Raw genomic sequence first — 16,295 nt, 5'->3', positions numbered from 1 at the left:
ATCTGATTTAAAACATAGAATCTCTCTCTAAAGGAGATATTATTTGAATAATAGAAATAAACATGTTTGTTTGTTGGAGATATAAGACTTTATGAATTTCAAGATCACAAAAATGATAACTGAATAAAGAGAATTGTGAGTTATATAGAGAAAAGGTTAACTGATTTCAATGAGTCTCTAAACAGAGTTCCTCACTTACTTCCATAAGATGAGAGAATTTGAAAATCAAAAAGCACTTTTTTGAGTAGGTAAATCAAAGCAAAGGGAGTCAAGTGGCCTGTTTTGCACTTCAAATCCAGGTATTTTTCATATGACAATGATCCCATGGTTCCAAATCTATGCTGGCATTAACAGGTTGCCCAGTTACTCTGTAGCCTAGAATTGGACCCAAGTCCATCCTATTTCCTAAGGTTTGGCTCAGAGATTGTAATGACATATCCTTTCAAGGGAAAGTGTCCATTGATTAACATGCTACTTGAGAAAAACATCTCTCATTCCCAGAAGGGCACGATCATTTCTCATGTGGCTCTGGATGTCATACTATTATGCCCAGTTGTGATAGACTGGAAGCACTACTTGTGTTCTTCTTAAATTGCTAATCCAAGTGGCTAGAAAGGAGCCTGACACTCTGAAAAATGCAATAATTGTGGGTTGAATGAATGAATGGATATGGCAAGATGTCCATGCAATATGGCAGCAAATGGTTTAGAATGCCTCTGAAACATCTTTGTGGTGTTATATGCAGCATTTCATTCATATAGGATAGGAATTTTGTATTGGCAAGTGACTGAAGGTGTAGATTGAAAAAATAAAGCTATCATACGTATGATTGGCTGCAGCCATCTCTTTTGAACCACCATAATAACCATACATTGAAACATAGTAGGCAGGGATTAGTCCAAATATAAATCATTGCTTAAAAGGAGAAAAAGAAATAACTGGTTTTTTTCAGCTTTTCAGTTATAACAGTCATTCTCAACAGAAGGCAATTTTGCCTCACTCCCACCCCAAAGGGGACATTTGGCGATGTCTGGGGACATTTTTGGTTATCACAGCCTAGGAGGGAGGCGCCATTGACATCTAAGGTAGAAGCCAGGGATGCTGCTAAATGTTGTGCAACGTACAGGGTAGTCTCCCACAGCAAAGAATTAACCAGCCCCAAATTTCAACAGTGCTGAGGTTGAGAAGCCCTGAATTAGAGAAACACATATCATGGATGTTCTAATCAAAGGCATAACATTTATGCAGGCAGTATATTCATGACAGTGGGGTCAGTGGACAGCATGTGAAGTTTTATGAGGTCAGTGAGCACTCTGTGCCAGAAAGGATCCAATTTGGAAAACAGAAACAACTTTAAGTATTTACAACAGAGGCTATTTAAAGCCAGGATTTGGGACTCAAATGATGAGAGGACTGAGAATCCAAACAGGGAGGTTGAGGAAACCCTGAGATCAGCAACAGTGTCACATCCCTAGACTTGAGTGATGAAAGGAGGAGGTGATGTTACTAGAACCCAGGTGTAGGGTGGCCTGGAAGAAACTGCAGCCAGCATGGCAGGCCACTCATGCAGAAAGTGGAGCCGCTTTCTGTGGCTACTGCCTGAGGTGCCACATGAAGCAGAGTGGGAGGGAGTGCACGTCTGCTGTATCCTTTTATTCTCTCCTCTCGTCTTCTGTGGATATGAGAACCAAGGAAATGCAGCCTGCAGGGTCATCAATGCCTCATCCCACACCCACCCCACTCCACCACAAAACTAAACAGATAGGGAAGGGCAATAAATGTATCTGCAGACTCATTGGCTCAGGACTGGCATCATTTATCCTTATTACACTCAACATCCATTGTCACTTCCTATGAAAATTTCTCTCTCATAAAACTCAGGCTTTCACCTTATATGAGGCAACGTTCTGCCTCTCCAGCAAGGGGCCACATGTCCTGTGAGTCATCTTGTTCATCGTAAGTCCACAAGCTTGGGTGATACACTGTCCTCTTCGTCTAGTCTAACAATAACTTCTCAGGGTCTGATGGCCTACGAATGAAATAGAAAATAATTGGTTAATATATACATTAAAATATCCATAACCACCACAGTCTTCTTTTTTATAACGAGTCATGAGGCCACTGCCGGTATTGATTTCAACAACATTATTTATCAATGACCCAGTTCATGTTACCTTTGCTTGCAACTACTACCTGATGAATTGAACCAAACTTTTGTTTCTAGAAGGTATGAGGCCTTTGTTGGACTGTCATAGTTTTACTGTGATGTTAACTATCAAACATGGCAGTACTAAGACGCACCCCAGAGAGTTCCATGAGTTCCAAATGTAGTCTTCCTTGTTCCCATTGTGTATCAACAAACCTATTTCCCTTAATAATTGGGATTATTCACCTCAGACAAGAAATTAATACTCTTAATCAGTTTAGTGGCATCATGGCACTAGGTGTCCACCACACCAGGTGAAATCGTAACCATTGTTGTACCCTCAGGTGGACACATTCATCTTTTGGGCACTAAGACCTCAAGAGTGAAGAAACCAAGGTTGTGGGGATGGGAGGAAAAAATTGAGTGGGATATTAAGTGGTGAGAAGGTTCACACCCACTTCTGCTCCTTAGTTCCTGGACCCATGTATTATGGCTTTGGAAAAAAAAGTACACTAGATACATAAAGCATATTCTACATGGCATACAATACCACAGTCTCATAGGATGTTATCCGCAAGCTGGTGAGATAACATTTTTAAGTAGGTCATCCAAATAGTCTATCAAGTTACCTACTTCTAGGTGTTGTGGTACGTGGAAAGAACAATAATAATATCTTTTATGGACATGAACTCCTTGCCATGTTTTTGTTATGTTGAAATGAGTTTCTTGGTTGGGAGAATGCTATGTGGGCTACTATGGCAGTGAATGAGGCATTCCTGAAGTGCACAGATAATGAGGCAGAAGCATAGCAGAGAGGGAGGGCAAATACATATGTAGACTAAGTCCTACTATAGTGATGACAATTTTGTGCCCCATCTATAATGGACGGGATCCAGTAAACCCGCCCTCAGGAAGATAGCTTCCCTCCTCAGGGAATGATAGGTAGGAAGGGCTCCACATTTGCTTTTAGTTTTGGCAGTTAAGGCACTCAATTCTAGTGGTAGGCAGATCATCTTGGTAAGGAAAAGTCCATGCCATTGGGCCTATGCATAGCTTCCATTCCTGACACTATTCCCAATCTATACCCAGGCCCACTGAGTAATTTCTAGAGTTGCTGAGAAAAGAGGCTTACTGACATCCACATGCTCAGAGATATTCTCACCTCCTCTGCCATTCTGAGAGGTCCTTCCATAAATGCCTCCTCCAGACCTTTCCAAGTCTCTGAACACTGGGAAACCATTAGCTACTTCTCACAAATCATTACATAGCCATACATCTGAATATGTCTCCTTTCACACAAAGTGTACATTCAGGTATACTTCCCAAAGCTCTGTCCACTTGGGTTATAATATGGTTCACTTCGAGCTGGTGCCAGCATTTCATGCAGACCCATCTGTAAACCAGGTTCATTTTTTTTTCATTCTTCATCATCTGGTCTTAGGTAACTCCTTTTAGGCCATAAGGTGTCTTGTAGTGGGGAAGCAACACAGCAGGAACAGGTGTTGTGAGAGACAGCACCTCATATTCATGCAAATTACTTGTGAATCTGTACCTGCTAGAGCTCAGTCTTGTGCAGTTGGTCTTACTCTTCCAGTGGATAAAGAATTGTTGCTGCTCTCAACCATCTTTATGGATTGGCAGATAAGATAGCACCCAGTTTATGATAGGCAGCTCAGGTATCATAATTTGTTGGTGTCCCAAGATTATAAATTCAGTCTCTACCAGGGCCAATTAGCAATCCGGGATTTGTTTCTCAGAAGGAAAATATTTATCAGCAGAAGTGGATGTGGCTTTGCACTAAAATCTAGGACTTTTTGTGCAATTTACCTCATGGGCATTTTCAGAGGGTCTGTTCAGGATCCCTGTTTGCCCTGACACATGAAACATTATTGAAGTTGGATCTGTTGGTTCTTAAAACCTAAGTGGCAGAGTGGCTTTTACTGCAACCTGGACTTGCTGTGGAACGTTGAGACAGTCCTGTGGGTTAACTGGTATGAGAACTGGAGCAACATAACCTAACATGGTGTATCCTGCATTCCAAATCCAAAGTGGCTCAGCAATTGCTCTGCCTATGACTTAAGGAAAACTGTTCAAAATGTAGTACCTGATTTTTCCTTTTAGAGAAAATTAAGGGATATCTTTACATACTCTATATGAGTGAATGCTGCACATGATAGGTCCCCTCAATTTCATGGGTTTTATCTCCCACAGACTGTATGCATGGATCTTATGAGAACATAGGATACTCACAATTTTGTGTACATCAGCTCCTACAGGCATAATATTAATCTAGTGGACCAGCACGATACCCTGTGAGATTTCTATATAATATAATCAAGATTTCTATGGACTATATTATGCCAGAAAGCAGGAGAGTTGAGATAGCCATGAGGAAAGACCATAAAAAATACTATACCTATCAAATGAAATTTTGATAATTGTTACTGATTTACATGAAGAAAAATCACATTTTCCAGGCAAGCAGCTGTGTTTACTTGCTATAGCAAAGATACCAAATCTTAACGGAAAGCTACAATTTTTGTAACTTCCTGAGTAACTTTACAATAATCTATACTTATTCTGCAAGACCCAGGGGCTTTTGCATCAGCTAAACAAGCCAGTTAAATGGAGATATGGTAGTGATGATCCTTTTTGCATCTTTGATGATGGCTCTAATCCCTGAATTTTCCCCAGGGATGCAGTATTGTTTTTCATTTATGATTTTGCTGAGGAGAAATAATTCCAGGAGCTTCAACTTGGTCCTTTTTACTGTGGTTGCTTTCATCCCATAGGAGCCAATGTATGGTCATCTGAAAGAACATTTCTTCCTACCATATATTTCAGACCAGGGGAAATAACCACACCACAGAATTCATCTGTGGACACACTAGACCCACTGTGAGATGGATTTGGCCCAAGCTCTGTTTATCACAATGGCTTTCAGTGGTTCCCAAAATGGTCCTTTAAATCTGTATATTTCCTTATGTCCCATGAATAGTCACCCTGGGAGATAGCTGCAGGTCTATTTAAGGAAAGGTCAAAGACATCTGTGTTTCACTTCCTTCATCTGTAAAATGGTAATACTTTCCCATTCCTATTAACAGAAATACTAATAATCTTTCTTTCCTCAGAGCACTGCTGTAAGGTTTGTATTACTAAATATATGAAAGTAGTAAGAAAAAACAACTCATTAGGTCCAAAGGAGCTACAATGAGGTTAAGGATGGATGTCTCTGAAACAACTGAGGCAATGGAATGACATAGTCAAAGTGCTGAAGAGAAAACTTTCAGCTAATCATTCTATATCCAGCAAAACTATCATCAGGAATGTGAGTGAAATAAAGATATTCCCAGATTAAAAAAACTGAGAAAATTTGGTGGTAGCACACATGCCTTACCAGAAATACTAAAGGAAGTCCTTCAGGGTATATGAAAATAATATGAAATGGTAAATAAAATCTACAGTAAGAATAGAGCACTGGTAAGGTAATTACATTGTTAAATATAAGTGAAAGTATAAATATATTTTTTCTCTTTTCTTCCTTTAACTTATTTTAAAGATAATTTCATACAATAATAATTATAAAACTATATTGTTTGTATTATAATATACAAATAAGTAATACACATAAGACAATAATTGCACAAAGGAGAGAGAGGTGGAGCTATAATGGAGTTTCTATAGTTTAATAGAATTAAGATAGTATTAATTTGAATCTTATTGTCAAAAATTTAGATAAATGTTGTAATCTTTGGAGCAACCACAATGAAAATAATTAAAAACATATATAGTAAATAATGATACAGTAAAAAACATCTAGTTCACACCAAACAAAGCTAAAAAGAAAGAACAGAGGAACACAAAGGTATGAGACATGTAGAAAACAAATAGAAAAATAACTGATGTAAATCCTATTATATCAGTAATTATATTAAACATTATGGATCAAACTTTCCTACTAAAACGACAGACATTGGCAGAATGGAGATAAAAATGATCTGTATGTGCCATCAACAAGAATCTCATTTCAGATTCAAAGTCACAAATTGGTTGAAAGTAAAAGGATGGAAAAAGATATACCATGCAAATAATAGCTATTCTAATAGCAGACAAAATAGACTTTAAGACAGAGAACATGCTACTAAAGATAAAGTAGACATTTTATAATTATATAAAGGTCAATGCATCATGAAGACATAACAATTATAAATGTATGAGCATCTATTAGCAGAGACCCAAAATACATGAAAGAAAAACTTACAGAATTAAAGAGAGAAATGGAAAATTCAACAATAATATTGGAGACTTTGATAACCTACTCTGAATATTGGATAGAATAACTAAAAGGAAAATCAACAAGGATATAGAAGGTGAATAATATTATCAACCAACTTGACCTAACTTACGATAGCAGAGTACACCTTCTTTTCAAACACAAATGAGACATTTTCCAAGATTGACCATATCTCAGGCCACAAAGCAAGACTCAGTGAAAGTCTTGATTTGGAAGCATGGAAAGTGGCATTACCAACAAGCAAATGTATTAAATAAACTGAGACTTTGAAATCATCAAGGGAAAGAGTATATATGGAGAGAGAAATAGGGCTGGGATCTGCTCTGAGCATCTCCAACATTTTGAACTCAAGTAAAAGAGAGGAGTCAGGAAAAGAGACTGAGGAATTGGGTGTAATCTGGTGTGTGGTACAAAATTTAACCTTGTCCCAAAAAAGGCTTGGTCTTGCCCTTGGCTTCTGGGAAGTAATATCTAAACCCTTGGTACGTCATGCCTGATAGGAGTGTCTTTGTTTGCCTGAGGCCTTGGGTCATCCTGGATAGTCTAACAATATGATTTAGAGTGGAGGCTGGGTACATTGGATAGTCTCAGGGTGGGGGCTGGTCATACCAGGTAGTGACAGCGTGGGGGCTTTTGGTCACGTGGTATTACTGAACCTCTGGAGGGGCTGAAGACTAGAGACTGAGATTAATTGTGTGAACAATCAATTAAGGCTATGTGATGGAGCTTCAATAAAACTCTGAACATTGAAGCTTGAGCAAGCTCTCTGGTTGGTAATACTCTGCATATTATTACATATCAATGCCAAGAAAATAATGCTGTCCTTTACAATGGTGACAGGAAAACTGGAAGCTACACATTTGGTACTTTCTTGGGCTCTCTTCTATGTCCTTCTTCCCTTTTCTAATTTTAATCTGTATCCTTTAGCAGTATAAATTATAACCATGAGTATACAGCTTTTAGTGTGTTCTTTGTGTCCTTGAATCGTCAAACCCCTCAAATTTGCAATTGGTGTCAGAAGTGAAGGTGGCTTTTGTGGTCTTGTATGGTCTCATGCTTCATAATTCCTCAGTTGTCTAACTCTTGCACTGAATCCAAGAGAGAAGTTTATGAGTAGGATGGAGAGGTCAACTATGTCACATACTGCAGAAATAACAATTAACAAAAGGACTGAAAAGCTCAACTGGTGTTGGCAACATAGAGATAATTGGTGACCTTGCAAAGAGCAGTATGGGGGAGTATCTATCAGGGAAGCAGGGGCAACAGAAGTCACCCTTGAGAAGGTCAAATAGCCCATTGCTGGTGAAATGGAAAATCCATTGCCTCTCCGGACTATACTTCCAATAACTCTTCTCAGCTCTACTGATTTCCTTTCTGTCCGTAGACATCCTGGGCCACTGCTATCTTACAGGCTTTGTTTGGCTGTGCTTTGGAACTCCTATATCCACAAGGCTCATTCCCTTCACGCCTTCAAGTCTTCGTGCAAAATCACCTTCTTACTGAGGTCTATGTGGAACACCTTAATTAATATTCATCCCCCTAGTACTCTTGATCTCTTTTACCTAGTGCTACTTTCTCCATATCACTTATCTTTTTCTAATATACTACATATTTTTTCATTTATCCTGCTTATTGCTTATGAACTTTCTCACTCCACTAGAATGAGGAATAGGATTCTGTTTTTTTCCTAATGTGTTACAAGTATCTAAAACAGTGCTGAACATGGAGTAGGTACTCAAAACAGTATTTGTGGAATAAGCGCAGCCAAATTAAAGAGTAATTTTTATCAGAAGTCATATTATTGAGTGATACAAAATTTTATATAACACTTTCATGAATACAACCTTTTTATGTTGTTACTCTATTTATTTTGAGATTTAGATCTTACCATTGTAAGTTTCATGGTAAACTTTTTCCATATTTTTCTTTCATTCTATCTGTAGTGGTATCCTTTAGATGTGCCTCTTGTAGAAAATTTAGAAATTAAGTTTTTGCTCACTTTATCCATCTGACCATTTTATTTTAATTGGAACACTTAGCAAACTTATTTTTAACTTACTTACTGAAAATGGTCATATATTTTGCTTTCTGCTTTTTGACTTTTTAAAAGGAAAGACCTCCTATGCAGAGAATTTTATACACTAAAATTCTTTATCACTTATCCATATTTTATCTATAAAATGTATAAATTACCAAATAAGGAGAACATTAAGAACATCATATATCCACCCAGGGGACTTCTGTGGTCATATTTTCTCCCAGCTCACCCTAGAGGTAATGGTTTTCTTGAATGTGGTATTTTATTCCATTGATTTTTATACTTCTACCATTAAGGTATCATTTAGTTTAAATATTTAGTTACTTTTTAAAGAATATTATAAAATAGTCTTCTTTGCATACTCTTCCTCTTTTTAATTATCTACTCAGTAGTATATTATTAACATTCAGTTGATGTTCATTCATTTTTACTGATGCATATGATATTCCAATATGTGACTCTCTTAGAGAGTCTATCTTGTTGACCCATGACAGGCATTAGGACTGCTCGCAGATTTTTATTATTTTCAACAACATTGATGGGAACATTCTTATACACATTTCCTTATACTCCAGTACAAGTACTTATTTGGTAAATAAAAATTATGTATGGTATCATAATGTGATTAATATGTAGGATAATATTGTGGTATAGAAACTTCTTTTTAATGCCCTAAGTAAATTTCACAAATTGTTAGTAAATTGGTGATGATTTATCAGAATTGGACTTTAGTACCATGTTGGATAGAAATACGCAGTAAACATTTCCTAAAATATGCTCCTTTATTCTCAAATAAACTGCTATAAAGACTCCCTAAAGGCAGCAGAAGGCCGTGGGCACTCAGCTCATCAAGGAACTCTTTTTCAGAATGGAAAATTCTCAACTTTAAAAAGGTATAGGCCATTTGAAAATTCTACTCTCAGTATCAACAAGCAAGCCCAGATGGTTGGGTAGCAAAATGAAAGAACACCAGGGATGTTCTCCAGCCTTGGGATTGTCTCATACACATCAGCTAAACACATGGAAATTCAGCCATCAGTCTGTCCAACTGAAGAAAGCAAGACAGGTCACCATTTCCAGGATCGTGTGGGTGGCCTTGCTTTCAGGAGAGGCTGTGGACAGGGTCTGGTCCTGGGGACATGCTGGACTGACTTGTGATGTCTGTAGAGGAGAATCACCATGTAGACACTGGTCTGAGTTAAAGGGAACATACACAAGAAATCTAGTGAAAACAAGGCACTTAGGAACGCTCCTGGATGGAGATAATCCTGCATTGCAGGCCAACCCCTTCAGCCAAAACTGGTTCTAATCCACCTTATTCTACTCAGGACAGAGTTATAGCACTTCTCCACTCTCTCAGCTCATCATCATTTTCCTCTCTACTTTATCTTTGGCATGTGATTATAAACATTTTTTTATTTATGCTGTTTTTCTTTTTTATGCAAAGTACTGTCTTGACTCCCCTTCAGCTCCAGATGTAAACCCATATGTCTGCTTCCCTTTACAGATGCAGAAAAGTCCCTCCCATAGTTTGTCTTTGCTCCATGTTTGTTTCTCACCTTCCGTTCTTTAAGCGCACTATGGTGGAATTTCAGCAGCATCGCGAAACTGTCCTTGTAACCACTCACCTCCACGTTGGTAAACCCAACGTAATTCTCATTTATCTATTTTTTCCATACTTTTATTTCATGCACTGTTGTTCATTTCTTTCTTTGGAAAAACATTATTCTCTTGGCCACCTGAATTGACATGTGTCTTCATTTTCCTCCATCTCCACTGGCCACTCTTTCTCAGGCTCCTGTCCTGGGTCCTCCTATTCTGCTGACCTTTTTTGATTTTGTACCCTTTATCAGTTCTATCCATAGTCACTCGTGATATTTTCATCCAGTTTTAAATAGCAACTACAGAGGCTGGCCTGGCGGCACAGTGGTTAAGTTCATACATTCTGCTTTGGTGGCCCAGGGTTCTCCAGTTCGGATCCCGGGTGTGGACATGGCACTGCTTGGCAAGCTGGGGTAGGCATCCCACATATAAAGTGGAGGATGATGGGCACAGATGCTAGCTCAGGGCCAGTCTTCCTCAGCAAAAAGAGGAGGATTGGCAGCAGATGTTAGCTCAAAGCTAATCTTCCTCAAAAATAAAATAAATAACAACCACAAACAGTTATGCTCACATTTAAATCCCTTTGCCCAAACCCTTCATCCAACTCCAGAATCATATGCACCTGCCTACTTGACAGCTCCATGGGATCCATAATAGAATTCTTTAACTTAACATGTTCAAACCTGCACTCTTGATCTCCCACCCCAACCCTGCTCTCCTTAGTCTTCCCATCTGAAAGAGCAGCAATTCCTGCCTTCAAGTCACTCAGGCAAAATCCTGGAGCCATCCTTAACTCTCATTCACTCATACTCCACATCTAATCCATCAGGAAAACCTAATGGCTGCATTTTAAACATAATCCAGAATCCAAATAATTGTTATCATTACCAGTCTTACTGTCTCAAACTCTATCTCATGTGGATTGTTCCAGCAACCTCTTAAATGGATCTTCTGCATAAACCTTTGCTCCACTACAGTCTAATATCAACACAGCAGCCAGAATCATTCTGTGAAAATAGAAATTACATCATGTCACAATCTGCAAAAATTATATAATATCCATCAATAAAAGTCAAACCTTTCAATGGCTTACTAAACCCAGCGTGACTGGGCCAGCTGACCCCCACCCTTTGCCCACACGACTCAAGTGTCCCTTCCTTCTGCCTGAAATTCTCCTTGCCTGATTGCCTGAGGCCCATTCCCTTATCTCCTTCAAGTCTTTGCTCAAATGTCTACCCTTCCTGAGCACTCCATTTAAAACACAGATCCTCTGGCCTCCACCACCAAACCATTTTATCCTACACTTATCTTCTAACATGCTAAATATTATGCTTAATTCATTGGAAAATATGAGCTCAATTAAAGTTTTATTTGCATCTCTTTTTTTCACTGATTCATTGCCAAAAGCTGAAGGGTGCCAGCTTATGGATGATATTTAGCCATGTGAATTACCGATGACTTTTAAACCTTGGACATTGAAAACTGGACACTCAGTAGATACTTGTCAAATGATTAATTGAGATAAGACATAGTACTTTCAGGGCTGATGTGTCGGGGCGGCTGCCTGTGTCTATAAGGAAGTGGGTACGTTGGAGGGACGCCAGTAGGGAAGAACCTCTCCTTTCCACATAAGTCACAGCATTAGCTTGGGGCAAAAATCTGATGAGCTGACATCCTCAATAGCAACTCATTGGTTCTGCTGATAGTTTTGTACAAAGAAATCTGAAATCAGCACTTACCTTGTTGACTTGAGCACTACATGAACTACAGCTTCAGTTTGTTTTTCCGACTGATTGGTTTCTTACAAAACATAATATTTTGACAACTTAACTAAATTCCAAAAAGAGAGTAAAAGCCATTGCTTAAATTGTCAAGTTGCATTTGTTATAGCACTTACTATGTATTAGGTACTTAATTTTGGTTTATTGACCCCAAACCTAGTATTTATATTGCTTTTTAATTAAATCAACAGTGACTTAGATGTTCCAACATAAATTATGGATTGACGGAAGCCTCAGAACGAAATTACTCTCTGGATGGCTGGACTCTGACTAGAGCAGTAAAAACTTCTTATGAGGGTCGGGCTTGCACTGAGTGGTTAAGATCGTGTGGTGCGCTTCAGCGGCCCTGGGTTTCACCAGTTTGGATCCTGGGTGTGGACATGGCACCCTCATCAGGCCATGCTGAGGCAGCGTCCCACATGGCACAACTAGAAGGACCTACAGCTAAAATATACAACTATGTACTGGGGGGCTGTGGGGAGAATAAGAAGAAGAAAAGAAAAAGAAGATTGGCCTACCATATGATCCAGCTATCCCACTGCTGGGTATTTAGCCAAAGAACTTGAAAACGCAAAGGCATAAAGATACATGCACCCCTATGTTCACTGCAGCGTTATTCATGATAACCAAGATGCCCATCAAGGGACGAATGGATAAAGAAGATGTGGTATTTATACACAATGGAGTACTACTCAGCCATGAGAAATGATGAAATCCGGCCATTTGTGACAACATGGATGGACCTTGAGGGTATTATGCTGAGTGAAATAAGTCAGATGGAGAAAGTCAAATACTGTATGATCTCACTCATAAGTAGAAGATAAAAACAACAGCAAACAAACACATAGCAACAGAGGTTGGATTGGTGGTTACCATTGGAGAAGAAGGAAGGGGGGTTAGGCAGATGTGTGAGGTGATGGACTCTAATTAGTTTTGGTGGTGAACATGATGTAATCTACACAGAATTCGAAATATATTTTGATGTACATCTGAGAGCTATATAATGTTATAATCCAATGTTACTGCAATTAAAAAAAACGTTTTTTTAAAAAAAACAAGATTGGCAACAGTTGTTAGCTCAGGTGCCAATCATAAAAATAAATTTTTAAAAAAAATAATAATAAAAACTTATTTTGTTTTCTAATAACTGAAAACAATTAACGTTCTAAGTTTACTTTCCCCTCTGCTGTTGTAGAACTCTGAAGAATCACTTAGAAAATTTAGGAAGAGTTGTTTGTGACCTCAAGTGGTGACTTTAATTTAAAATATTTCTAAATTTATCAAGAGAACTCTGTGATACTAAGAGAGTAACTTTTTATTCCTCTGGACAAATAAAGTTCTCTGTGCACAAACTGATTTATGGTCCATGGGGATGAAGCAATGCAGCCCTCCTACAACCCTGCATCCAGGCACCAGCATCCAGCTGCAGCCCAGCAGAGGTGTCCCCTCAACAGGGAGGGCTCAGACTCAGTAAGTCCCCGCCCGGTCTGTGGCTCTCGCATGAAGGCCATTCTTGGCAAGAATTTACTTTTCCCAATCCTTTTTTCTTTCAGATTCTTTTTATGCTAAATACTTTGCCTCTACTTAAATGTGGTTCTCCTCTCTCCCTGTTCCTACATCCACACTCCTCTATCCTTTTTTTTGGCTTATAGTTTACTTTCTATTCTATTTCTCTCATCTCTTTTCTGTTACTCCTTTTATTCTGCTGTCTTCTCCCTTTCATTTCTCTTCATCTATAACTCTCATTGCTCTGATTAAAATTATTTAATTTTTCTTTCACTTTCAATCTTCAAGTTCACCTCTTATACTGATATTCGTTTTACTTTTAATTTAGTAAACTTTTCATAATTGTTTTTATCCGTACTAATCTTCCACCTTCTGTGATTGTTCTCATTTCTTTGCTGTTAATTTTTTATTGTTTTTGAAATTCTATTTCTAACTCCCCCTTGAATTCGTTCCTGCTTCCCCTCTTATTTTCCACTTTTGATTCTCCTTTTCTTTCTTCTGTGCCTCCATTCCATTATCTTAAATGTGTATGTTTTATTCTCTTCTATTGTTTCTTTACATTCTATTTTTTTAATTGGAGTAACATTGGATTATAACAATGCATAGCTTTCAGATGTACATCAAAATATATTTTGAATTCTGTGTGGATTACATCATGTTCACCACCCAAAAACTAGTTATAGTCCATCCCCTCACATCTGAGCCTAATCACCCCTTATGCCCTCCCCCAACCTTCCCCCCTATGGTAACCACCAATCCAATCTCCATTGCTCTGTGTTTGTTTGTCGTTTTTGTCTTCTACTTATGAGTGAGATCATATGGTGTTTGACTTTCTCCATCTGACTTATTTCACTCAGCATAATATCCTCAAGATCCATCCAGGTTGTCACAAATGGCTGGATTTTATTATTTCTTATGGCTGAGTAGTATTCCATTGTGTATAAATACCACATCTTCTTTATCCATTCGTCCCTTGATGGGCGCCTAGGTTACTTCCAAGTCTTGGTTATTGTGAATAATGCTGCAAGGAACACAGGGGTGCAGGTATCTTTATGCCTTTGTGTTTTCAAGTTCTCTGGATAAATACCCAGCAGTGGGATAGCTGGATCATATGTTAGATCTATTCTTAGTTTTCTGAGGATACTCCATACTGCTTTCCATAGTGGCTGCACCAGTTTGCACTCTCACCAGCAGTGTACGAGGGTTCCCTTCTCTCCACATCCTCTCGAACACTTGTTGTTTCCTGTCTTGTTAATTATAGCCATTCTGACCGGAGTGAGGTGATACCTCATTGTAGTTTTGATTTGCGCTTCCCTGATAGCTGATGATGTTGAGCATCTTTTCATATGCCTGTTAGCCATCCGTATATCTTCTTTGGAGAAATCTCTGTTCAGATCTTTTGCCCATTTTTTAATTGGGTTGTTGATTTTTTTGATGTTGAGCTGTATGAGTTCTTTGTATATTTTGGATATTAACCCTTTATCTGATATATGGTTTGCCAATATCTTCTCCCAATTGTTATGTTGTCTTTTCATTTTGTTGATGGTTTTTGTTGCTGTGGAGAAGCTTTTTAGTTTGATGTAGTCCCCTTTGTTAATTTTTTCTTTTGTTTCCCTTGCCCAGTCAGACATGGTACTTGAAAATATGTTGCTAAGACCAACATCAAAGAGAGTGCTGCCTAGGTTTTCTTCTAGAAGTTTATGGTTTTGGGTCTTACATTGAAGTCTTTAATCCATTTTGAGTTGATTTCTGTGCATGGTGTAAGGGAATGGTCTACTTTCATTCTTTTGCATGTGGCTGTCCAGTTTTCCCAGCACCATTTAATGAAGAGACTCTCCTTTCTCCATCGTATGCTCTTGGCTCCCTCGTCAAATATTAGCTGTCCATAAATGTGCGGGTTTACTTCTGGGCTTTTGATTCTGTTCCACTGATCTGCACGTCTGTTTTTGTGCCAGTACCATGCTGTTTTGGTTACTATGGCTTTGTAGTATATTTTGAAATCAGGTAGTGAGATACCTCCAGCTTTGTTCTTTTTTCTCAAGAATCCATTGGCTATTTGGGGTCTTTTGTTGTTACATATAAATTTTAGGATTTTTTGTTCTATTTCTGTGAAAAATGTTGTTGAAACTTTGATAGGGGTTGCGTGAATCTATAGATTGCTTTAGGAAGTATGGACATTTTAATGATGTTAATTCTTCCAATCCAAGGACACAGAATATCGTTCCACTTCTTTGTGTCGTCTTCAATTTCTTTCAACAATGTTTTATAGTTTTCGGTGTACAGATCTTTCACCTCTTTGGTTAAGTTTATTCCTAGATATTTTATTCTTTTTGTTGAAATTGTAAATTGGATTGTATTCTTAATTTCTCTTTCTGCTACTTCGTTGTTAGCATATAGAAATGCAACCAATTTTTGTATGTTGATTTTGTATCCCGTGACTTGACTGTATTCATTTATTGTTTCTAAAAGTCGTTTAGTGGATTCTTTAGGGTTTTCTAGGTATAAAAGCATGTCATCTGCAAAGAGTGAGAGTTTCACTTCTTTTCCAATGTGGATCCCTTTTATTTCTTTTTCTTGCCTGATTGCTCTGGCTAGGACTTCCAATACTATGTTAAATGAGAGTGGGGAAAGTGGGCATCCTTGTCTGGTTCCTGTTCTTAGAGGGATAGCTTTCAGTTTTTCTCCATTGAGAATGCTATTTGCTGTGGGTTTGTCATATATGGCCTTTATTATGTTGAGGCATTTTCCTTCTATACTCACTTTACTTAGAGTTTTTATCATAAATGGATGCTGTATCTTGTCAAATGCTTTCTCTGCATCTATTGAGATGATCATGTGATTTTTATTCTTCATTTTGTCAATGAGGTGTATCACGTTGATAGATTTGTGCATGTTGAACCATACCTGCATCCCTGCAATGAAACCACT

Source organism: Equus asinus, chromosome 9, assembly GCF_041296235.1.
Source record: "Equus asinus isolate D_3611 breed Donkey chromosome 9, EquAss-T2T_v2, whole genome shotgun sequence".
Taxonomy (NCBI): domain Eukaryota; kingdom Metazoa; phylum Chordata; class Mammalia; order Perissodactyla; family Equidae; genus Equus; species Equus asinus.
The sequence above is the reverse complement of the archived record's forward strand: the minus strand, read 5'-3'. Positions refer to the sequence as shown.